This window comes from Hyaena hyaena, unplaced genomic scaffold, assembly GCF_003009895.1.
Source record: "Hyaena hyaena isolate Hyena2069 unplaced genomic scaffold, ASM300989v1 scaffold_416, whole genome shotgun sequence".
Taxonomy (NCBI): Eukaryota; Metazoa; Chordata; class Mammalia; order Carnivora; family Hyaenidae; genus Hyaena; species Hyaena hyaena.
Window position 1 is genome coordinate 949,442 of NW_024081049.1, and position 24,585 is coordinate 974,026.

General features: G+C 35.4%; 1 long non-coding RNA gene across 2 annotated transcripts in view; it reads right to left on the reverse strand.

The window, feature by feature from the left end:
* Window positions 1-24,585, reverse strand: part of LOC120245424 — a 137,902-nt gene that overhangs the window by 9,216 nt on the left and 104,101 nt on the right. The window contains exon 7 of one of the 2 annotated variants that reach the window (XR_005531778.1): window positions 21,074-21,126. The exons of the other annotated variant lie outside the window; for it this stretch is intronic. This is a non-coding gene — a long non-coding RNA (uncharacterized LOC120245424). Of the gene's footprint in view, window positions 1-21,073; window positions 21,127-24,585 lie in introns of those variants that run through there. 2 annotated transcript variants of the gene reach the window in all.

A 24,585-nucleotide genomic window follows, 5' to 3' on the forward strand; every position in this document is an offset into this window, starting at 1 on the left:
GTTGATGGGCAACCTAGAAGTTTGATGCTGCTACCTCTTCAGGGACTTGTGTCCAGGTCTGTATTGGAATAATCAGAAGAAAAGAGCTACAAAGTCTCTTGTCCTTGGGGTCATTGAGAAACTAGGCAAATGAGAGGCTCTGTGCATGAGGACTTTGTGCAAGAAATATAAGTGGAGGATCAGTATATAGAACGCACTGAGAATAGTCCAAAGGTTTACAAGAATAGTTTTTTCTTTTCGTACACAATGTGGATCAAAATACTTTAATTGTGCTCTTTTTGGCAATAATCACTGTTTTGTCAGCAACATTTCAAAAAGGTAAATTGAAAGAAACAATGGAAATTAATGGAACACTGAAGTGGAGGTTTTCACTTCAGATATTTTTCATGAATCTGTAAATGGAAACAAAATATTTGAGAAAGTTATCATTCACTCTAGGAGCTGCACCAATAATCCTGAAGGATGAAAAACAAGTGACTAAACTAATTAAGAAATGCTAGTGTCTACTTCAAAAGCACAACTTATATGAACAAAGGATGCCCAAAGGTGGTGAATTCACATGTACAGTTGCAGAGACAGTGCATTTCTTACTCTGTGAACCGTGCCTTTTCATCTCAACATAGTAACTGCTCTGCTACATTAGTATTGCTCATTTTCCAAGTTTTCTTTCACACGTATGCAAATTGAAGCAATAGCTGTTAGTGGATTGGCTCTATAATCAGAAAACCTACACAAATAGTGAAATGATTTCAGTTTTATATCAATAATATCAGATTCATCAGAGTGAAAATCAAGGAGGATATTAATGCTCTGAATTCATCATCTGATTTATGAAATCAAGGTGAAGATTTTGAATGTTTCTCTATCAAAGTTGAAATTATTCATTATTATGAAAGTGTTTACCTTCAGTTAACATTTTAATAATGTGCAAATTATGTGTTTTGCACAAATGAATACAAATCTTAATACAGCACAGTATGGTGGGTTTGAAAATATCCTAACAACCTAGATTCTTACTAAATTGAGAAGCCTGTGGGGAAGAGAAACATGCAGAATTGGTTGCAAAGTGCCCTTAATTCAGATTTACATCCACAAGATGGTTATTTTATTATACAATTAAAAAGTAGAAGCTATAGTTCTCAAAACTGCTTGTGCATGTGACTTCTAAATCACACATGCATACATATAACTTACTAATACTACATATCTAAATTATATGTGTGTGTACGTATGTTCACACACATCCACATTAAACATGAATGAAAATTAATGCGCAAAAGCTGTTGACAAGAAAAAACAGCAAGCATAGCTGGTGTGAGACTAACCTGCAGCTGCAAAGAACTACAAAAGAGGAATAAAATATTTAAACGTCACTGCAGGCATTTAGAAAACAACAAAGGCTGTTGAAACTAGTGGGTCAAAATCCTAGAGGGAGGGTGAGGCATCCATGAGCCCCAGCTTTCCCTGCCGCGTTTTCCTTTTTAGCTTTTAGCGGATTCTAGGAGCAAGACACTGAGGCCACCGAGAGTAGCAACCTTGTATTTGTAGCACTTCTGGGCTAAGAACGCAATCCCAAAAACTTATGTCTTCCAAACCACAAAGAACGCAAGGCAATATCTTAGGAGAAAAGAAAACCACAGAGAAATGACCCAAACATTCTGAGTACAGTATTGCTGTAAGACATTTTTCAACTTTTACACTACTCAAGCACAGGTGATGATTCGGAGAAAGAAAGCCTAAAACAGCTGCAAAGACCCTTAAAAGCTAAGCAGACGTTCAATAGTCACACAGTTCTGAGGAAAGGAATACAGCATTCAGGGGCCACCGTGGACTAGGGCCCTTTGTAAACACCCCAGGCTATCAGGTAGGAAATAGGAAAGATTGAGCTCTAGGTGTAAGCACAGGTTAGGGAAGTCCCACATTCAACTGGATCATGGACATTTGTCCTGTTGTCTACATGATGGTGAAAAAAAGTAAACCTTCTGTGGAAAAAACTAATGTCCAGGTACTCTACAATCTTTTATATACGAATTTGGAGAATTTAATTAAAAATCAAAAGGCATGACCAGAAGGAGGACCAAATGACTGAAAATCAGTAGAAATGAATCAGATAATAATCCATACCCATAACAAATGCAGCTATTGGGGTCATCAGACACAGAGTTGAAAATTAATATGATTTAGATATTCAAGGATATTGACAAAAAGAGAAATTTAGCAAAGAAAACATAAAAGAAGTCAAATGGAAATTTCAGAATTGAACAGTGCAATAATAATTTAAGAATATAATTGATTTATTTAAAAATAGAAGACAGCAGAAAAAGAGCAACCACACTTGAAAGTTAGATCAGGATAAACTCTCTGGATTGATTCACTAAAATAGATTTAAAATATACAACAGATTTTAAGAGACATAGAGTTCCTGTTGACAGAATTTAATCAAGACCTAGGAGAGGAGGGTTAAAACAAAGGCTGTGAGCCAATTAAGTAATTATTTAGAAATAATGGACAATAGGGGCGCCCGGGTGGCTTAGTCGGTTAAGCGTCCGACTTTCGCTCAGGTCATGATCTCCCGGTTCGTGGGTTCGAGCCCCGCGTCGGGCTCTGTGCTGACTGCCTGGAGCCTATCAGATTCTCTCTCTCTCTCTCTGACCCTCCCCTGCTCACACTGTCTTTCTCTCTCTCTCTCTCTCTCTCTCCCCCTCCTAGAAATAAATAAAACATTAAAAAAAATTAAAAAAAAAGAAATAATGGACAATAGATAATTTTTAAAACTTATGAAGACTTGAAATAAGTCTACAATTTCAAGGAGATTATTGTAAAAAGAAAAAAGAAAATGATTGATAGTTAATTTCCAAATTGGAATAGTGGAAATAAGAAAGTACTGAAATTTTTTCAAAAGTGTTAAAAGCAAATAACTGCCAAATGAGAATATTTTAATCAGGAAACATCTTCCAAAAATGAAGGTAAAAAAACTATTTAGATAAAATAAAAACAGAGAGAAGTAATTACCAGCAAAACTCCACCAAAGAAATTTTAAAGGCATGTTAGTTTCTCTACGTAGAAAGAACATGAGTCCAGGTAGAAATGTGGAATTCAAGAAAAAATAAAAAGGAAAAGAGATGGTAAATACATGGATAAATTTAAACAATAATTATAATAATAATAACATCAGTCCCAAACAGCAATACTAATTCCTTATGTGGTTTAAAATATATGCAGAAATGAAATACACAATAATAAGAGTATTAAAAACAGAATATAAATATATATAAAAAGATACAAGGTCCTTGAATTTTTTAGGGAATGAAAACACAATAATTTAATGTAGAATTTTAAAAATCCAGAACAGAGATTATAATATGTAGATAGCCATTAAATACAAATAAAATAGGAGAGGAGGAAAAATAAACATTATATATTTGATTATTCCATAAAAAGAGAAACATTCCATAAGATGAGAACTATATCACATTACGATTTATTTTATATTTTCTTATTTGGCAGTGGGAAAACATAAAATAAGGGGTATATTTAAACCATAATTGCTCTAATTGTATAAAATGCAAATGGATTAAGTATTATAATTAAAAACAAAGATTGTCAAATTAATTAGAAAATATAAAGCCTAGTCGCATGCTTGCTTAACGGAAAGCTATATTAAACAGGAGAATGGTTGAAAGGCAAAAGATAGAAGCAACTAGACTATTAGAACATCAACAAAAAGGAGCTAGTATAATAAGGAGCTAAATTAATATCAGACAATGTAGACTTCAAAGCAAGAACCATTTGTATAGATAAACAGAAAGATTTCATAATGCTAGGAAAAACTCAATCACTTGTAACAATCTTTTTTTTTTAGTCTTAAAATTTTTTTAATTTTTTTTTTTTTTTTTGAGAGTGAGAGAGACAGAGCATGAGCAGGGGAGGAGCAAAGGGAGAGGGAGACACAGAATCTAAAGCAGCTCCAGGTTCTGAGCTGTCAGCACAGAGCCTGATGTGGGGCTGGAAACCAGGAACCATGAAATCATGACCTGAGCAGAAGTCCAATGCATAACCAACTGTTTGCATTCAATAGGATCTAAAAATATTTAACGCACAAACTGCAAAATAATTTAAGATACAAAAATCTCTCTGGACACCTGAGAGGCCCAGTCAGTAAAGCAGTTCAACTTTGGCTCAGGTCATGACCTCACTGTTTATGAGTTTAAGCCTTGCCTGCAGCTCTCTGCTGTCAGCAAAGAGCCCACTTGGGATCCTCTGTTCCCCTCTCTTTCTCTGCCCTTCCCCCACAGGCTCCCTCTTTCTCAAAAATAAAATAAACATTAAAAAGGAAAAATACAGAAATCTGTCAAATGTACTTGGTCATTTAATTCACCTATTCATTAACTGACAGAACAAGAAAATGAAAGAAAAACCTATTAAGTATAGAGACTTTAACTATAATCAGCAAGCACAAACTAACTGGCATTTATATAATATGATACCCAACATTCTCCCTAAGTTCATGTCAAAAATTTTAAAAAATCTTGGCTATGTATTTCAAAGATTTGAATTCACATAGAACATGGACATAAGCATATTTATTAATATAATAAAAATTTAACAACCCCCACTATTTTTAAAACTAAATGAGCTATATATAAAACAAGTGAGTAAAAAATAATAATTCAAGATTAGAATATCAAACTAATAATAATAAAATATAATGCATTAAAACTTGTGAGGACACAAATAAATACATGAGGAGAAATTTTTAGCTTTGTGTACAATAAAAAAGGAAATCTTAAGAATTCATCTGAAGAAACTAGAAAGGCATTTAAAATTAAATAAAAAATTGTAAGGAACAGGATATTTTTTTTTCAAAAGGAAATAAAAGCCAAAGACAGAAATCCAATAAATGTGATTACTTTAACAAATACTGACACAAATGTCTCAACATGCATTAAGAATGAACAAAATAAAGGAGATAAATCATAAATTGTCAATATCAAAATTTTAAAAACGGACAATATTACACTTACTGTTAATTAAAATAGTAATAAGATATTTTTAATTAGCTGATGTATACAGTATAAATTTCAAATTAAGTGAGAAAAAAACACCTTGTAAGAAAATAAATCTTACCAAAACTGACTAATGAAATTATGAATAGTTCAATAGCTACTGGATTAATAATTTTTAATTTTAATTATAAAGCACTGGATTAATAATTTATAATTTTTCCCTCAAGTTCATAAGTCTTCCAAAGACTTAAGGAGACAATAACATTCTACCAAACAGGAGACACATTTGGAGGCTGACAGAACATAGATAGCAAATTATATCAAGGATTACAAACTAGTCTACAAGCTATTACAGACTAATATCTCATGATCACAAGTGCAAAGATTCCAAGCAAAATGTTAACGAGCTCTCTCTCTTAGGAGGGAACATTAAAGATATTAAAGATCTACATTATGTTAATGACAGAATAATACCTTACATAAAATTAGTTTTATTCTGTGAATGCAAACACAATTTGTCATTTGAAAATCAATCCATAACATTAAGAAAGTTAAAAAGATGTTGAACAAATCTCACATGAATATTTGTTTGAGGACAGAATAATTTTTGACAACAAAAAACACATCTTGGGGTTATAAAAACAAAAAAGCTAGGAATAGAAGGGAGCTTTCTCATCCCACATCACTTATTCCCTTACTCCAAAAATGTATGTATTTAGGTGTTTTAATATATGTATACATTGTGAAATAATAACCACAATCAACCTAAATACCATATCTATCACCTCACATATTTATCATTTTCTCTTTCCTCTGCTTTGGAAGGAGCACTTGAGATCTCTTCTCATAGCAAATTTCATGTATACAACACAGTGCTGTTAACTAGTCACCTTGTTGCACATTAGTTCTCTCTCCAGGATTTATTCATCTTGCTTAACTAAAACTTTATATCTCTTTTCCAACATCTACCCATGAACCCTCCCCCCATCCCCATCCACTGACAACTACTTTTCTAGTCTCTAGTGAGTTTGGCTATTTTATATCATTTTTATTTTTACTATTGTTTTTGAAAATTTTCATTTATTTTGAAGGAGAAGGAGAGAATGGGAAAAGTAGAGACCCTGATGTGGGGCTTGAACTCACCAATGGTGAGATCATGACCTGAGCCAAAGTCAGAGGCTTAACCTACTGAGCCACACAGGCGCTCTATAGTTTGGTTATTTTAGATTATTATTATTATTATTATAGATTATTATGACCATACATTTTGTTACAAGTAGCAGGATTTCTTCTTTTTTAATGCTAAATAATATATATCTGTATCTCACATTTTATTTCTTCATTCATTGGTTGATAGGCATTTAGACTGTTTCCATAAACTGGTTATTGTAAATTATGCTGCGATGAACATGGGGTCCAGATTTCTCATTGAGATACTGACTTCATTTCTTTTAGATGTATGTCCAGAAGTGGTATTGCTGGATCATAAGGCCATTTTATTTTTAATTTTTTTAGGGACCTCCATGATATTATTCATTATGGCTGTACCAATTTACATTCCCACCAACAGTGTACAGGGGTTTCCTTTTCTCCACATCCTCACCAACACTTATCAATCGTCTTTTTAAAATGTTTATTTATTTATATTGAGAGCATGAGTAGGGGAGGGGCAGAGAGAAAGAGACGGAGAGAGAGAATCCCAAGCAGGATCCAAGCTCAGTGTGGAACGTACCTAGGGCTTGACTTCATGACTGTGAGATCATGACCTGAGCCAAAATCAAGAGTCAGATGCTTCACCCACTGAGTCACCCAGGTGCCCCTTGTCTTTTTGATAATAGATATTTTAACAGATGTGATGTATTATCTCACTGTGGCTTTGATTTGCATTTCCCTGGTGATTAGCGTGATGTTGAACACCTCTCCAAATACCATTGGTCATTTGGGTATCTTTTTCTGGAGAAATGCATGTTCAAGTCCTTTACTCATTTTAATCGGGCCATTTTATTTTACTATTGAATTATAGGAGTTTCTATATATTTTGGGTATTAACATCTAATCAGATGTATGGTTTAAAAATTATTTTTCTCCCATATTGTAGGTGGCCTTTTCTCTCTGTTATTTTCTTTCCTGTACTGAAGCCTGTTAGTGCAATCTAATCCCACTTGTCTATTTTTGCTTTTGTTGCTTGATATTTGCAAGACACATTGTTTTAAGCTTTATGAGAATGCTGGCCTTCTGGAGAGTATTTTTGTATCTATACACAGTCTCCCTGGAGTTGTACCACTCAGCTCATTTAAAAAAAAAAAAATTGTTACAAGGAATGTAGTTGGCCAAAAGCTTCCACACACTATACCTCAAAGTATACTCCTGCATTGATGCCGGGATGACCCCTTTCTAGGCTGTTTCCAGCAACTGACCTCATATCCATTATATTTTTCTTCCTTCCCCTTATGAAATGAATTTATCCCTTTACTCTAAAAATTACTTCTCAAAATTTAAAATGGTATCTTTGGATTTAAATGTACCTACTGGAACTAATAATGTTAAATTCAAAATGCCCCATAGCGAAGAGGACCACATGATCTGGGATAGGTCTCTCTCTTCCTACCTAGAAATGATGTACCAAGTCTTTACCCAATATCATGAATTGTCTATGCCCACGTGGCTTAGTCTTTTCCTTTGAATAGTTAGTCCTCCACCTATCTCTTTTATTTTTTTCTCATCTATTTTCTTCATTTAAAAAACTCCTATATTTCATCCATCAAATCTTAAGCATGAGGGTTTTGACATCTGATCTTTCATGACCTTTTATATTTTTTTCTGTCCTCCCAAGAAAAGGGTCATATAGAAGGGACAACATAAGGGGTTCCATTCACCATTTTCTGTGTTGGGGCTTTTCATTACGAACAGCCTGCATTTGTCAGATAACCAGTTCGAGTTCTACTATGTTCACCATTTTATGGGTTTATCACATGTTTTTGCAGGTTCAGGGATCAGTGGATGGAGTACTTTACTTGCCTTTCTCAGGGTAAAATTTCCCACCCTTTCTACCCTGTTATCCAATCCAAAATGAACAATGTTATTACCTTTTTAATTCTGTGAGATTCTTGGAATACAGAACACTACATCCAGCTATGGGTTGGTGCCCAATTGTTTCCCCCTGTTCTGTATACTTACAATCAAATTTGGGGCTAGTTCACCATTTGGCCAATAGTCTAAGATAGTGATGGCTAATTGAACAATTGTTACTATTTTTCAGTAAAATTACTTAATTCTGTAATAAACTGGAGCTAATATATATAAAACTCTTTGATCTCATGAAGAAATATAAAAATGTAAATTATCAACATGCCAACATATGATTTAAAACTGATTTCAAAAAATATGTAGTAAAATCATTTATTCTATTTTTCCTCTACTGAGAACACTCAGGATAACCAAGTAGTTGAGTCATTTATCTTTATAGAAGAATTATAGGCATTAAATATAGAAAGAATGACAAAATTCAAATATAACCATTTTGCATTCCAAAATGAAATGATGGATTTAAGTAACAATCATGATTATCTGCTAAAACTATTTCATAAATACATAATAATGGTTTTTATTTTGCTGTATCTAGCATATATCACCTGTAATCAACCTACTATAGATTATATCTTTAACTGACTTTTTCAGATGATTCCTTGATTTCATATAGTTGGAAACAATCTAAATTACTTCTTTGTCTGCCATTTCACAGTCACCATTTTTAACTAATTTATTTTAAGTGCAGAAGCATTTGGCTTTCTCAGCACTGCAAGATTCCAAATTTGGGGACTCAGAATCAGTCTGGATTGTAAGCCACAAACTGAGAGCAGTTCCCTTACTAATGAAGTGCTTTGTTATCTCTCACAAGGTTTTTAGAAAATAAGCAAGAAGGTTAATGCACCCTATGCCCAGGAGAGTCCAGGAGGAAGAAAGACACATAAATTTTTTAAAAAATCAATAAGTAACAACTAAGCACTACTAGTTGAAATATATCATTATAATTTTTAATGCTATTACTCCAGCCAGTAACTTATCTGATTTACAAGAATAAACAGGTAAGAGTTTAACTAATTTTCCTCTAATTGAATTACAGTTGACATACAATATTATGTCAGTTTCATGTGCACAACATAGTGATTTGACACTTATATGTATTACAGAATGCTCACCATGACAGGTATAGTTAACATCTGACACTATACAAGGTTATTACAGTATTATTGACTATATTCCTTATGCTATGTTCCATATCCTTGTGACTTATTTACTGTAACTGAAACTTTACAACCACATTAGAAGGCTTACTAGGCTTTCAACCTGCAAATTCTTGGTTTTCAATACATGTGTATCTGTCTCCTTCATCAGAACGAATCAGCTTTAACATTCTGTTACTTTTAGAACCCAACTGCTAGGTCCCCAATTTTCTGCCAATTAAGAATTGCATTCTACTTCTAGCAACTATGAAACTACAATGGCTTAAACATGATAGACATTTACTCTTTATACAAAACTTAATTCTTGATCTAGGCTTCTAGGAATGGTGTTTATGGCCTCAAATTTTTAGCATTAACTTGAGCTCTTTCTATTATCTATTTTCTGATGCAGGTGGTTTTCTTAAATTAACTCAACAGGCAAGGGAGGAAAGGCAGAAAGGAACGCCTTCCCATTTTTAATGAGACATTATTGAAATCCCATAAAACATTTAAGCTTACATATCATTGACTAGTATTAGTTACCTGGTCAGATACAGCTGAAAGGAATATTAATAATTAATTATGTGCTTTATTCTGGGTTATATAATGCCCAAGTAAAATACCCAGATTCCTCCTAAAGAAGGAAGGAGATTGGTAGGAATTTAGAAATGATTATCACAATGTGTTATGCTGTGATACAGTTTTTCCAAGTATTTTTCTTTATTTTTCTACATAATACAGACACTTGTTGCTGCATGGCTTAATAATTATTAATGAGACAGCAAACTAAATAACCCTTGAATTTGGGATTTATGTTCATAAAAGCAATGAGAATTCCTTAAGGGGAAACATGATCTAAGAAATTTTTATTTCAAAATCTCACTTGTTTCCTTGTATTCATTTTCATTATGAAATATATATATTATTTCCATTTCCATTTATTTTTTCCTATGTAAGCTTATAATTTAATACCTGGAGTTATTTTTAGAGTAGGTATTCTAATATAAAGTGCAATTCTGTAGTTTGTGCTTAAAGCTTTCACATGTTGAATCCAAAGTAGCTTAAAGAATTTTTTTTTTTATATTTGCACACAAAATTTCTCTTCAGGCACATGTTTGACATGGGAAATTTGATATTTAATATTTTCTATTTAATATTCCAACATAGGAGACTATTTTGAGGCCAAACATTTTAGCATGGATTTATGACAGGATGTCAAGTTTTCCTACAGGAAAAAAATGAAGGAAAAATATCCAGTAGAGAACACAACATGATATACCAACTTTTCAGCCTCCTCTCTTTTGTGCAAAGGGTATACCTACACTTGGATCAGATTTTCCCCCCATTTATGATATATTGTGTGAAATTCATTTTTTCCTAACAATAAAAACAAAAGTGGTGTTTAATAGGTGATGTTAGTTGTTGAAGGGACTGATTTTATATACTGGCTTTCAAGAATAAATATTATAAGGATATAGAAAATTATACAGCCTACCCTAAAATTCAATATATGTCAAAGGAAAACACAATTGGAAGGCCCAAAGCTTGCAGCATCTACACTAATGGTCCTTTGCCATAACTCAAGTAATTTTCATTGTTCTGTTTTCAAATGGAAAATTCCTTTCATCCATTCTTCTAGATTATATTCATGAAAGACAGAAGAACATAAGAAACAGATTAGACCAGGCAATAAAAATTATGATGCATAGACAAAGTCTGACTGCAATTTAGATTTTGGCCACCTTGGTCAAGTTCCAATCTTAGCCCAAATAAAGACAATCCTGCACAATTAACAGCCCAGTGAAGTCTTCTTTAAAGAGGATATTAAAGGAAAATGGGTAGCAGGCTGCAAAACTGAATGTCCAATGGCATTTTTTATATAAATAAATCATAATGATATAATTTTACCAGGGCATTATAAAAAAATCATAGCTGATTATTGATACAGAGAACACAAGCCTTTCATTTGCAAAGATTTAAAGGACGTTTATTTGGAAATCTGCAGTCAACTCAACTATTTTTCTATGTATATCACTATGATTTTCTCTGTGGTGTAGGAATTCATCGATTACAAATATTCAAGATTTCCCTAGGCTCATGAATATGAATGTGTTCGTTTTCTATTTAATTAAAATTTGACATCATGGGTCTTATAAATTTTCTCCTTTAATTAATTGGGAAATGCACAATAAATAACAGAAATTTTGTTGAAAATGTTTTCTTTAATATTTATATCACTCTTCTTTGAGATTTTCCACGTGAACCCGGAGAATTGTAAAATCTATAGGTGGCATTGAGCAGAAGACAACTTATTTAGCAAGATATACCTAAACTTTAACCCTCAGGTCAGCCAGATGGACATTATTACATGACTTCTAGCTTTGCTAAGCAAAAAGTAAATTCAGTCGACAAAAGTTGCTACCAACCTTCCCTGTCAGCATAATTTACATTACCGGAGAAAGAAAACAAAATTTGTTTGTGCCCTATGGCATAGTTGTATTACAGTCAGCATTTTCTAATTGTACTTCTTTTGTTAGCAACATAGTGCTGCAGTTTTAGTTAATAGTCGTTCTGAAGAATACTTTCTGAGGACATTACAGGAACCGTTTTTGTTTTGAAAAAATCTTTAATCGAAGTTTGATAATGCTGACAGCATTATCAGCATATCTGGCAAGCAAGAATTCTTAAGAGGGCAAAGATTTCTTTACTGTGAACATTTAAAATGAGATGTACATTTTAATATACATAAACATTTATTAACACAATAGCAAGACAATAATATCAACATTAATATTGTGCTAGATAATTAACTATCTAAAATCATATTAACTTTATATTACCATATAATTATCTTACATGTTACACTATAATTATGCTATACTATATATTATACTACTATATCATCTTTATAGGAGAAACTATCTATAATCATAATTATTTATCATTAATATCATCACTATAAAATTTATGTTTTATGTATTAATAAATATAGTTATGTGTTAATAATTGAAATGTATTATAATTATTGTGTGTATATATTTTACATTTTGGATATCCATTGCCATACAGATAGTCATCTAGGTTATTTTCAAAATTTGTGTCTATAAATGATGCTGTGATATATTTGTATGTGGGTAGTTAAACTATAGAACCATACTTTTTTAAAAGAGGATTTCAAAAAGTAATCCTCTCAAGGAAAGTGGAAAAAGAGTGAGAAAGGTCATAGTTGAATAGAGAAGGTCATAATTCATAGAGCAAGATCAGTAAAATGTATGTATTCTATTAAACCTCATATCAGAAGTGACAAAATGTCAACATAATTTTCAGTGACAGATATATAGTGCTCAAATCATTTTCTCATGTTTTAAATGTATTTGAATTTAAGGAAAAGAGATAAAACAAGAATATAAAGATTATTGCAAAATAATGTTCTAATTTTAGAGCTAGTTTAAAACTAGTTTCCCCATCGTATTTATTTATTTACACACATTTTATTTTTAAAAAGGTTACTTATTTATTTTGAGAGAGAGAGTGTGTGTGCCAGTAGGGAGGGACACAGAGAAAGAGCAAGTGTGAATCCCAAGAAGACTCTACAGTCAGCGTAGAGCCTGATATGGGGCTCGAACCCACAAACTATGAGATCATGACCTGAGCTGAAATCAAGAGCTGGATGCTAGAGCTCAGATGCTTTGGCAACTGAGTCACCCAGGTGCCAAATCCTTAATATTATTAAAACTAACGAGGAATTGGAAATAGTACATGACTTCTTATAATGCAGTATGTTAGCTGAATCCATTGGTAATAGAAGTCATTGTAGTTGGTTTTATCTTAGCCAGGAAGTTGGCAAGTAATGACGTTGGTAGTAATGAAGCATCTGGTTTAAGTGTATCTTGGGATTCAGACCATTTGCCTCCTGAAATAAAAGCTTTACGAGACTTGGTTGAATATAGCAGGATAATGGAGTGTGGTAGTTCCACTGCAGTCATCACAAATATTCTTCAATACAAGTTGTTCTACTTTAAAGCAGAGGAAGCAAAGAGCAGAGCCCAGAGCCTAGCACTTAGTAAAAATATTGTGTAAAGTGTGTGTGTGTGTGTGTGTGTGTGTGTGTGTAGCCACAAACCATCAAATAGCTCAAAATAAAATAATTTTCTGTTTGGACTGCAAAAGCTAATTCTTCTTTGTCAAGCTGAAGTTATTGTTTGCAATGGCAGTGATCCTGGCCTGGGGGTCAGGGGTAAATGAAAAACATAAGCTTTGCATCTTTCACTGTACCTTCATTCCCCACCTCAAAAACAAATCACATAGTGTACAAACTGTCCCTTAAAGATCTCTCCATACAGAGATGGCCCAGCAGCAAAGGGGTTGCCCTAGTCTTATTTATCCAGAGAACATATATTTTCAATTGCAGCATTTAAGAAGAAATCATTAATCAACAGTTTGGGGATGGTCAGAGCTGTGGATGTATGGCTAATTATACAAAACTGCCAATATCCAGATTCAATGAATATGTCTACACAGGATTTCATAGCCTAGCTACTAGCTTATTGATTCGAGATATTGTAAATGTAGAAAGTGTGGACTTATTTTTTTAATTAGTTTCACTCCATGCAGCCGGGCAAAGTGGTCCCTGAACTCACATTGATAAGGAATATTCTAGGATACTAGAATACTAGGAGTGAGCTCCAGTGTGGAATTAATTTTCAACTATTAGCAAGATAATGGATATCTTCCCACAGATTGGAACTCAAAACTGCCAGTTTAATCAGTCACATGAAAGTGTCTACCCCATGCCAGGAAGACTTATTATTCTTGTCCAGTAATATGTATCATATGTTGTATGTTTCCCTGGATTCCTTTTAGTAATGCAACATTTTGTATTGATTGTCTGGTTATTTTGCTGGCTGTTTTAAAGCTTCAAGATTCATCTCTTTTATACATACATAAAAAGAGAGAGATTCTATATCTATGTATCTACATTTTAACCCTTTAGCTATACAGTGTTCATAGAAAACCTTTTTTATATAACACACTAAATCTGTTCCTTTTTAAAAATTTTAAATGCTCTTTTTTTAAGTTTTGAGAGACAGAGATAGAGACAGAGAGAGAGAGAGACAGAGAGAAGCAGAGCACAAGTGGGGAAGCAGGCAGAGAGAGAGGAAGACACAGAATCTGAAGCAGGCTCCAGGCTCTGAGCTGTCAGCGCAGAGCCCAATATGGGGCTCAAACCTGAGAACCACGAGATCATGACCTGGCTGAAATCAGACACTCAACTGACTGAGTCACTTAGGCACCCCTAAATTTGTTCCCTCTTTTAAGCACAAATACAATAAAAGAGAAGAATTCTAGCTATACTAGCAACCTCTATTTATTATAAAAATATAGAGAATTTAAATTCACAATATGAGAAGTATTTGTTAGTAAACACTAGCCTTATAGCAGAAATTCAAGTAACTTTTATGGATTATCATATTTAATGTCATGAAAGTCTTCTGCAATAAGAGTTATTATTCACATTTGCCAAATGGAAAAAAAAAAACTACTTCAAAAGGGTTAGCAATTGAACATTTTAGCATCAGAATTAATATGTGAATTAATTCTCAGGTGGCAGGAATCTTAAAAGGAAGAAGAGTCCCCAAACTAAGAGTCATCTTCAGGGCAGTGATGTGTAGCATTTAAGAATGTTATCTTACTCTAGTCTGGAAAGGCCAAAGCACAGAGGTCAGAGGTTGCTGTGGCTGCAGAGGGGGCCACCCCCCAACCTGACCACAAGAGGCCCATAGGCAACAGCCATGGTATCCATCTAGAATGGCCCGATCCTGAGCCCCACTTCAAATAAGCCTGCAGCAACCATGTGCTTCAACCAGATAGCACAGAAGATCTGAAGACTCAAGGCATGCCACATTGCCCTGTGCCTAATGTCTGGACCCATCCGGCCTACAGTGAGCCTCAACAGTGGAGGATGGAAAAAGCAATTTTGACACCCAGTGGAGAAAGAAAGGAAGGAAGAACATAGGAAGAAAGGTGTTAAGAAAGAAAGGAAGAAGGGAGGAAAGAAGGAAGGCAGGGAGGGCAGCAGGAAGAAAGGAGAGAAGGAAGGAAAATCTAGACATAAAATATAACAGGAATGGACTAACTTCCAAAAGTTAAGGCCACATAGGCTGAAAACCTATTTGGGCTCTGATTTTAGAGGAATTATGCCCATACCTAGAGGGACTTTTGACTAAAACCTGTGAAATCAAATATTCTGTTCTGACCGTTTAATGATAATCAGGGAGTCTTATCAATGTATTCAAGGGTCAATAAATGTTTCTTTTAAAAATATAAGGAGAGGAGGAGGAGGCAAGATGGCAGAGAAGTAGGGAGCTCCATACATTTCGCTGGCCAGCATCTCTCAAACAAAGACGGCCCAAAGCCATAGGACACTGACTTGCAAGAGTTTGGTAGGAAAAGAGACAGAGTCCACTAAGAAGACAGTCTCATGGTTGCATGATTGCAAACTGGGGAAGATAAAAACAGGCTGGAACCCTGAGACACGGAAGGGAAGGAGCCCCCTTCACCGAGTGCTGCGGAGAGACAAAGGGAAGAGAAAGAGAGGCTGAAACTGCTCATAGAACTGTCCCTGGAGAATAGAAAAACCTCAACCCGGGACAGAAAGGGATTCTATCATCCCATCTCTAACTTCAGGGCATCAGAGACTGAAACTGCTCCACTGTTCTCCTAGCTCCATCCTCTGCTGGGAGGCTGCCCAGCCTGTGGAATTACATTTCAGGCAGTATTAATAAAGCCTGAGAACTAAGATCTGGAAATGAGGCGGGGCTTGGGACGTAGAACACAGCCCACTTTGGCTACGCCCGCAGCTCAGGGAGATTGGACCCCAAAGAGTGATTTGCAACACTTGGTTCCAGAAGGGTCTGGGGCGCTGCCATTTTTCTTCCCACAACCACCAAGGCGGACCTCAGAGAGCTGCCCTTGGGACTGCAGTCCAGGCAAGACCTGACAATACCAAACCACACCCATCCATGCTGGAGAGCTGCTTTTTTTTTTTTTTTTTAACCTAAGCCTGGGGCAAGACCAACATGAATGCACTGCCATGATTAATTCTAGATCAATTCTTTCTATTCAGATATATTTTCCCTTGTCTCATCCATATCCCTCCCTTCCACTGGACTGGGCACTGTGGTCACTGCTTTGCTTAAACAGTCACATTTAATCCATTCTCTAGATGTATATTCTACACCTAAACTGATACCTTTCTATCTCTCAGAAACATATCTCTCAGAACATATTCAGACTACATATGTTCTCTGAGTAACATTATCTTCCATTCTTTCTCCTTGCCTCCTACCATATTCTCCTCTTTCTCTCTCTGAATTAAGCCTCTTAGTTTCTCTGCCTGGTCATTGTCCAATTTCACTTTCTCCCCACCCTGACACTTCTCTCTTTGTATATGCTCTCCCATCAGCACTGCATACACTCTGCTCTTTATTTGTAGCTGAGAATTCTGGTTTTATACTTTTAGACTGTCCTTTGACTTTCTTTTCCTTTCTCATCTTTTTCTTTTTCTCTTTTGGTTTACTTGTTTGTTGGATTTGTCTGTGTGTTTGCGTGCCTTTGTTCCCTGTGTTTGTCTGTCTGTTTTCTTTTCCAAGGCTACCTCAACTAACAAGCCAAAGTATACATGGTGGAGAGTCACAAATACCACTACAAATAGTGAAAGAAAATAACCAAAGTCTCAACAAGAGAGACCAAGAGACACCATTTAAAGAACACTTCCTGGGGGCACCTGGGTGGCTCAGTCGGTTAAGCGTCTGACTTCAGCTCAGGACATGATCTCACAGTTCGTGGGTTCGAGCCCCACATCGGGCACTGTGCTGACAGCCAGCTCAGAGCCTGGAGCCTGCTTCAGATTCTGTGTCTTCCTCTCTCTCTGACTCTCCCCTGCTCACGCTGTCTCTCTCTCTCTCTCTCTCTCTCTCAGAAATAAATAAAGACAGCTTCTTTAACAGATGATGCTGGGAGAACTGGATAGCAACATGCAGAAAAATGAAACTAGATCATTTTCTCACACCATACACAAAAGTAAACTCAAAATGGATAAAGGACCTGAACGTGAGACAGGGAACCATCAAAACCCTAGAGGAGAAAGCAGGAAACAACCTCCTTGACCTCCACTGCAGCAATTTCTTACTTGACACAACCCCAAAAGCAGAAGAATCAGGAGCAAAAATAAACTATTGGGACCTCATCAAGATTAAAAGCTTCTGCACCGCAAAGGAAACCATCCATAAAACTAATAGGCAACCAACGGAATGGGAAAAGATAGTTGTAAATGACATATCAGATAAAGGGTTAATAACCACAATCTATAAGGAACTCACCAAACTCCACACCCAGAAAACAAACAACCCAGTGAAGAAATGGACAGAAGATATGAACAGACACTTCTCCAAAGAGGACATCCAGATGGCCAACAGACACATGAAACGATGCTCAGCATCCCTCCTCATCAGGGAAATACAAATCAAAACCACACTGAGATACCACCTCACACCAGTCAGAGTGGCTAAAATGAGCAAATCAGAGAACTCTAGATGCTGGCGAGGATGTGGAGAAACGGGCACCCTCTTACACTGTTGGTGGGAATGTAAACTGGTGCAGCGCCTCTGGAAAACAGTGTGGAGATTCCTCAAAAAATTAACAATAGAACTCCCCTATGATCCAGGAATAGCACTGTTAGGAATTTACCCAAGGGATACAGGAGTGCTGATGCATAGGGGCACATGTACCCCAATGTTCATAGCAGCACTCTCAACAATAGCCAAATCACGAAAGAGCCTGTGTCCATCAACTGACGAATGGATCAAGAAGATGTGGTTTATCTATACAATGGAATACTACATGGCAATGAGGAGAATGAAATCTGGCTATTTGTAGCAACATGGATGGAACTTGAGGATGTTATGCTGAGCAAAGTAAGTCAGGCAGTGAAGGACAGATACCATGTTTGCACATATAGGTGGATTAGGAGGAACTTAACAGAGGACCATGGGGGGAGGAGAAGGGGAAAAATAGTTGGGGAGAGGGAGGGAGGCAAACCATGAGAGACTCTTGAATACTGAGAATAAACTGAGGGCTGATGTGGGTGGGCGAGAGGAGAAGGGGGGTGATGGGCATGGAGTAGAGCACTTGTTGGGATGAGCAACTGGGTGTTAATGGATACCAACCCGACAATAAACTATGAAAGAAAAAAAAAGAATGTTATCTTAGAGTTTTGTCACATATCTTGAAATTTTAGGAAACCACTTGCCAACTGGTACCCTTTGGGCATAACATCTCTATAAATTCAACTGTCAGCATCCCCTCATCTACAATTCCAAAATTCAAAAGCTCTGACAACTGAAAATTTTTGTAGGTTTTGTGAAACTTATTTGGTGGTAAAATGTAATCTGATTACCATGAAGACATATAGAATCTGTATTAACTTCTATTACTATGCATATCCAAATGTTTTACTGCAGATATTTTAATATCATTGTGTCCAATTAGACATACTTCTGCAGATACTCCTGGAATTATGATAAAAATACAGTAGGTCGATCATATCACCTCTACAAAATATTTTGGATATTGAAGCACATCTAGCTCAAGATACCTGCATAAGCAATTTCAAACCTCTTATCCAAATTATAAAATTGGGGCAAAATAGTATCTGTCACAAAGAATTTTTATGGTAATGTCTATCTGTTAATAATCACTCAGTCCATATTAGATATCATTAATATGTTCTCAGGGTAAAAGCCACAACTGATTTGTGAAGAACTGGTAGGAGATACACTAAGTAACTTGAAATTTTTAGCTGTCACACATCATTGTTGTGTTTCTACTTCTTTAGCATGTAAGTGGTCTTTATCTATAAAGAAAATCATCTACAATGAAGAAATGAGGCTGAATTGAGGTAGTAGTTTCCTCAGCACAAAGCTCCATAAAGCAATGACATAACATTTCCAGAGTTCTCATGGAAGAAGATAATTTTACACTTGGATAATAGTTGGTTAAATAAAAGCAACAGACAAGCATCTCAAAATAGGCAAAGTTTCCAGAACTGTGAGATCTCTGATCCTTTATTTGGGGGAGAGGAGGCTAAATATAAATAATAAAGCACAAATTCTAAAATATAAGACTCAAATCACAAGTTTTAAGATAAGAGAATCTATGAAGTGGTGGGAAACTGGAACAAATACAAGATGAGTCCATATAAATAATGTGAAGTTGTGGATATAAAAGATTAGGCTAAAGATGAGCACTAAATCTATTTGTAGCATGCAGCCTGTAAGAAGTCTCACAGCGGTCCTTGCCTCCAGGTAAACATTCCTTGTGTAATTCCTTCCATTGAATGTGGGCTGGACTTAGTAACTTCCTTCTAAGAAATAGAATAGGACAGAAATCAACTCCTAGATTAAGTTGTCAAAGGACAGTGGCCTTCATCTTGGGTCCTCTCTCTCCTTTGCTTGTTCTGAAGTAATCAGCTCTTAGAATATGAGCTGCCCTGAGGAGACGTCTGTATGAGAAGGTGCTGAGTCCATGAGAACCTAAGGTTCTCAGTCCAACAACCTGAGGAAGTGAACCCTGCTCTGAGATGAGTCTATACCCATCAACAGCTTGAATGTCACTTCACGAAGAGCATAAACGAGAGGCAAGACTCACTCAGCTAAACGACACTTGGAATTCTGGTGCCCAGAGCAGAGATGGCAAATGTTTGCTGCACTGAGTAACTAAGTTTAGCAATAATTTTTATATACAGTAATAAAAACAAGAAAGCATTCAACTATAGAGAGAATGATAAATGGCTTACAGAATACAATTTTTATAAACACGTATACAGTTAAAATGGATGGTGGAGGTAATAACAAGAAATATAGAATGAGTGAAGTGCAGGTAGAAAGAAATATTTGTTTTAATATTTTTACATATTATAGTGGTGTAAAAATGCTATCTAGATTTCATAAATCATGAAATATAAATATGAGAACATAATCTAAGTCAATAAAATGCATTAGAAAAAATCAAGTAATGTAAAAATATGTACAAATAAAGCACAAGTACGCTGATTAATAATAATGAGAAAGATAAAAAGAGAGGAATGGCTAACACATGTTGAGCAATTACTATATTTCTGTCCCTCTTCTTAGCCCTTTAAATACATTAACTCACTTAATCCTTACCACAATCTTAGAAGATGCATGCCATTATCTCCGATTAATAGATGAGAAGCAATGTTTTTAAATCACCGAATTAACAAAAGCATATGAACTAGTTAAGTCTGTGCTCACACACAAAAATAATATCCTCAAATGTTTGTTGTTAGGTAAGAATAAAATAAATAAGTCTTTAAATCAATGTCAAAAAAAGTGACAAAAAGAAAAGCATAAGAAAAGAAGTTAAAATAAATTATTCATCTCCTCATGCTCAAAAAAAAAAAAAAATCAGTGTCATTTGTAATTAAAATCCTTCCCAGCATAGGCCCTTTGCATAGACTCCTTTCTCTGTCTTAAATATCTCCTCAGAAATCTGACTGACCTTTCATGGCATTGGAGTCATACAGTGTCATATGCACTTATCCCTTTATTGTTCCACATGTCACTCTTCACAGAGCCTTTTTTGAACACTAAAATTAAAATGTCCTGTATACACTCTTTCCTCTCTAAATTTTGTATATTCAATTATGTTTATCACACTCATATATTGGTCATTGTCCCTCAGAAGTTGATAGCTGACCTCATTCAGTGGTTCATGCGTGCCCTCAGTTAGTCATTTTAGTTTCTATCTCTTCATTGTATTTCTCTTTCATGCAATCTTCGGTCATGATTTTTCCAAAGTCACTACATACAAAAGTCCTGAAAAAATGTGTAATGAATTATTTAGATCTAACAACTACAACTATAGGTAGTATAATAATTCTATTTTCAGAATCAGCAATCTGATTAGATTTTAAAACTTAGCTCTAAACAAACACAAAATGTACACCAAATGTTAAACATTGCTCAAAGAAGTTATAGTCAGCGTATTTATTATGTCTATTAATTGTAGTAAGAATTCAGTGTATGTATTTAAAATTAGATATATCATCTGTCATTTTTTTCGTTGTTGATAAAAATTCTGTTGTCAGAAAGTCTGAGTCATAAATACATAAGTTTAGCACCTAATTATTTAAGGGAAAGTTTAACACATAATTATTCAAGCAGTAAAAGAGATTAGGTGGTTCACAGACACAAATACATTTCTGACAAATAGATGGAATATGAGAACAGTTAGATGTCTTTCTGTAAAAACTATTGCCTGTTGAATGAAATTCTTAGGGATGAATATTTTGCAGTTATAAGAGAATTAGCCACATGGGAAAAATTATGATTGTTTGGATTTTAAGTGAAGCATTCTGAGCAAAATTCAGGGTATGGGGAGGAAATTACCAAATTCCATATTTTGAGTTCATCTTTTTTTTCTTTAGATATACCCAGATATATTCCCAGATATATACAGAGTTGATAAAACAGCAAGGTTCACTTTAAGTAGAGAATTGCAGACAAATATACAGAGGTAATAGAAAAAAAAAAAGCAAACTGGTAATAGTGACTAATAGCAATACTTCTAGAAATTCTACGGTGCCCTCAGAGAAAATGTGACCTAGAGACTATAATATAAACTATATATATATATAGTTGTATATATAAACATATATATATGTTATAAAAGAAAAGGTACCAAGTAATTCTGATAAATAAGTAAAACTCATACATTTTTAATATGGTATTTATTTCAATCCTTGTTATATAACTGAAACTTCAGAACTTCAGAGCTATAGAAAACACCTGTTCTTTTTTTCCCATTTAATATTTCAATTAAAGAAAATCATTTACAGTTAAAATTTTTTGTAACCCAAAGCATTTTCTTAATAAATGAAAAAAAATGAAAGTCTATGTTTAAAATTTTTAACAAATAAAGGGCTTTCTTATTCTCTAGACTTACTATTAAAATATTTACCACCTAAATTTTTTGAAACAATATACTTCCTATGGCTATCTGACATCTTCCACTGCTACTTTTATTTGATTTAATATTTGTAAAGACAATATTATTGTCCCAAATGCAACTGACCATCCATTCTTTCATTCATTCTTCCCTTCATTTATCACAGAAATTAAATTTGAAAGGAAAAAGATCTTTGGGGAAAATTACTTATTAAAGAGAAGTTTTGCTGTGAAATTTCTTTGATAAGACATAAGAAAAGGAATACAACAGCAACAAAAAACGGGAACGGAAGATGGCATGTATGCCAGAATCACTGAATATACTAGAGTGCCAATATTGCACTTGCAAACTTTGAGCTATGAAATAATTTTAATTCAAATTGAGAAAGAGTAAATAGGGGCACCTGGGTGGCTCAGTCAGTTAAGCTTCCGACTTCAGCTCAGGTCATGATCTCGCGGTTCGTGGGTTAGAGCCCATATCACGCTCTGTGCTGACAGCTAGCTCAGGGCCTGGGACCTATTTCAGATTCTGTGTCTCCCTCTCTCTCTGACCCTCCCCTACTCAAGCTGCCTCTCTTTCTCTCAGAAATAAATAAAAAATATTAAAAATTTAAAAAAAGAGAGAGAAAGAGTAAATAAATGGACATATATCTCTTTCCGATTACTATAAATTTGTAAAAGGGGGTAAATGGGGAGACGTACAAGAGAAAATCACTAATAAGCAATAATGTGAGGAATAAGTTTTAGTGTTCAGGGTCTCAGTGGGAAGATGTAAATTTAGGCAAGGGATCAAAAGACCTTTCTGGAAGAGTGACAGTCCAGTAAAGAAGGAGGAAGCACATAGATCACTAGAAGAAGATATTAGGCAAAAGAAAGATAAATACAATGTAAAGAGATGTTAGAAAATCGAATCTATTCAAGGAACAGCCTGGCACCAATGTATCTGAAGGTGCTAACAAGCAGGAGAAAGGTACTGGAGGAGAAAGACTGTTAGGTCTCTGACCATCACAAGAACTGTGGCCTTATCTCTGAGGAAGCCATTGCAAGGTTTTCTTAGGAACGATGACTGTCAAAATTTAGGTGCATCAGAAACAGCTGGAAGGATTGCAAAACTACAGATTGCTGAGTTCTGCTGCCAGAATTTCTGACTCAAAAGGTTTGGGATGTGACCCCAGAAATTGTTGCTGGACCAATGACCACATTTGGAAAGTCACTGGTGTAGAGGATTGACATGCAACGTTTAATTCAGTTAATTTGGTTTATTTTTAGAAAGAGATTGAAGTGGCTCCAGGGTGAAAGCAAGGGATGATGGCTTCCCTCTGTAGGTTGTGGTTGAGTTCATTTTCAGTTCTACATGGCACAGTTGGCTTCTATTAGATTGCGTATGCATGGGTGTGCTTATGATGATCTTCAAAAGACTACAGTGGCCACTTCTGGGGAAATACTACTCACCTCAGGGGACATGTGTGCACCTTTGATGCAGGATTTGGGTATCCAGGAGCGTGCTGGGTTCTGTGTCCTGTGCTTCATGCTGCTCAGAGGCTCCTTCACAGTCTCAGGCCTCCGTCTCTGAGCCACTTGCCTCAGGTCATCAGTTAGTCATTGGTGAAGGTGTTATATTATCTACATGTCCACCTTGTAAAGACATTATTCCTCATTTGCTTGGACTTGAGCTACTTTCTAGAAGAAGAAAGTCCCTGAACTTGACTTTGGATGAGTGATAACTAACAGACTAGCAAGCTGTGGATCCTTCTTGGCAACTACCTCCAGAACTTAGAGGACTTGGAGTGCCTGCCACCAGCACGCCAGGCAAGTGAAGCCTGAAGCTAGTCACTCTTTGAGGTTTGAGGGATGTACTCTTCTCACTGTATCTGGAGCTCCAGAGAGGCAGGCCTTCATGAAGAGGGTATCACCTCACACAATACTTTTGTTCATGGCTTAGTGGCATTTATGACAGTGCTGGCACACCTCCAACTGGTGTCCAGCTGCCCCGTCTGGCTGGATTACTTGAAGAAGCCAGTGACCATCAACTGTGAGTACCACTTCTGTCACTCCTGCATCATTATTTCCTGAAAGGAGGTATATAATATCTTTCCATGCCCTGTCTTCCATTTTTCTGTCCAGACAAAGACTTCAGGAGCAAATCTCAGTTCAGGAATCTGACTTAAATCGCCAAGGTACTTTCCAGAACAGAGGGACCAAGAGGACATATATACTATGTTTGAGAATTACAATCAGCTTTTGACTTATTTCTGTGAGAAACACCTAGAGGTTTCATGCATTTTCTCCATCAAATACCAGAAGCACCACATATATTGTGTGAAGAAA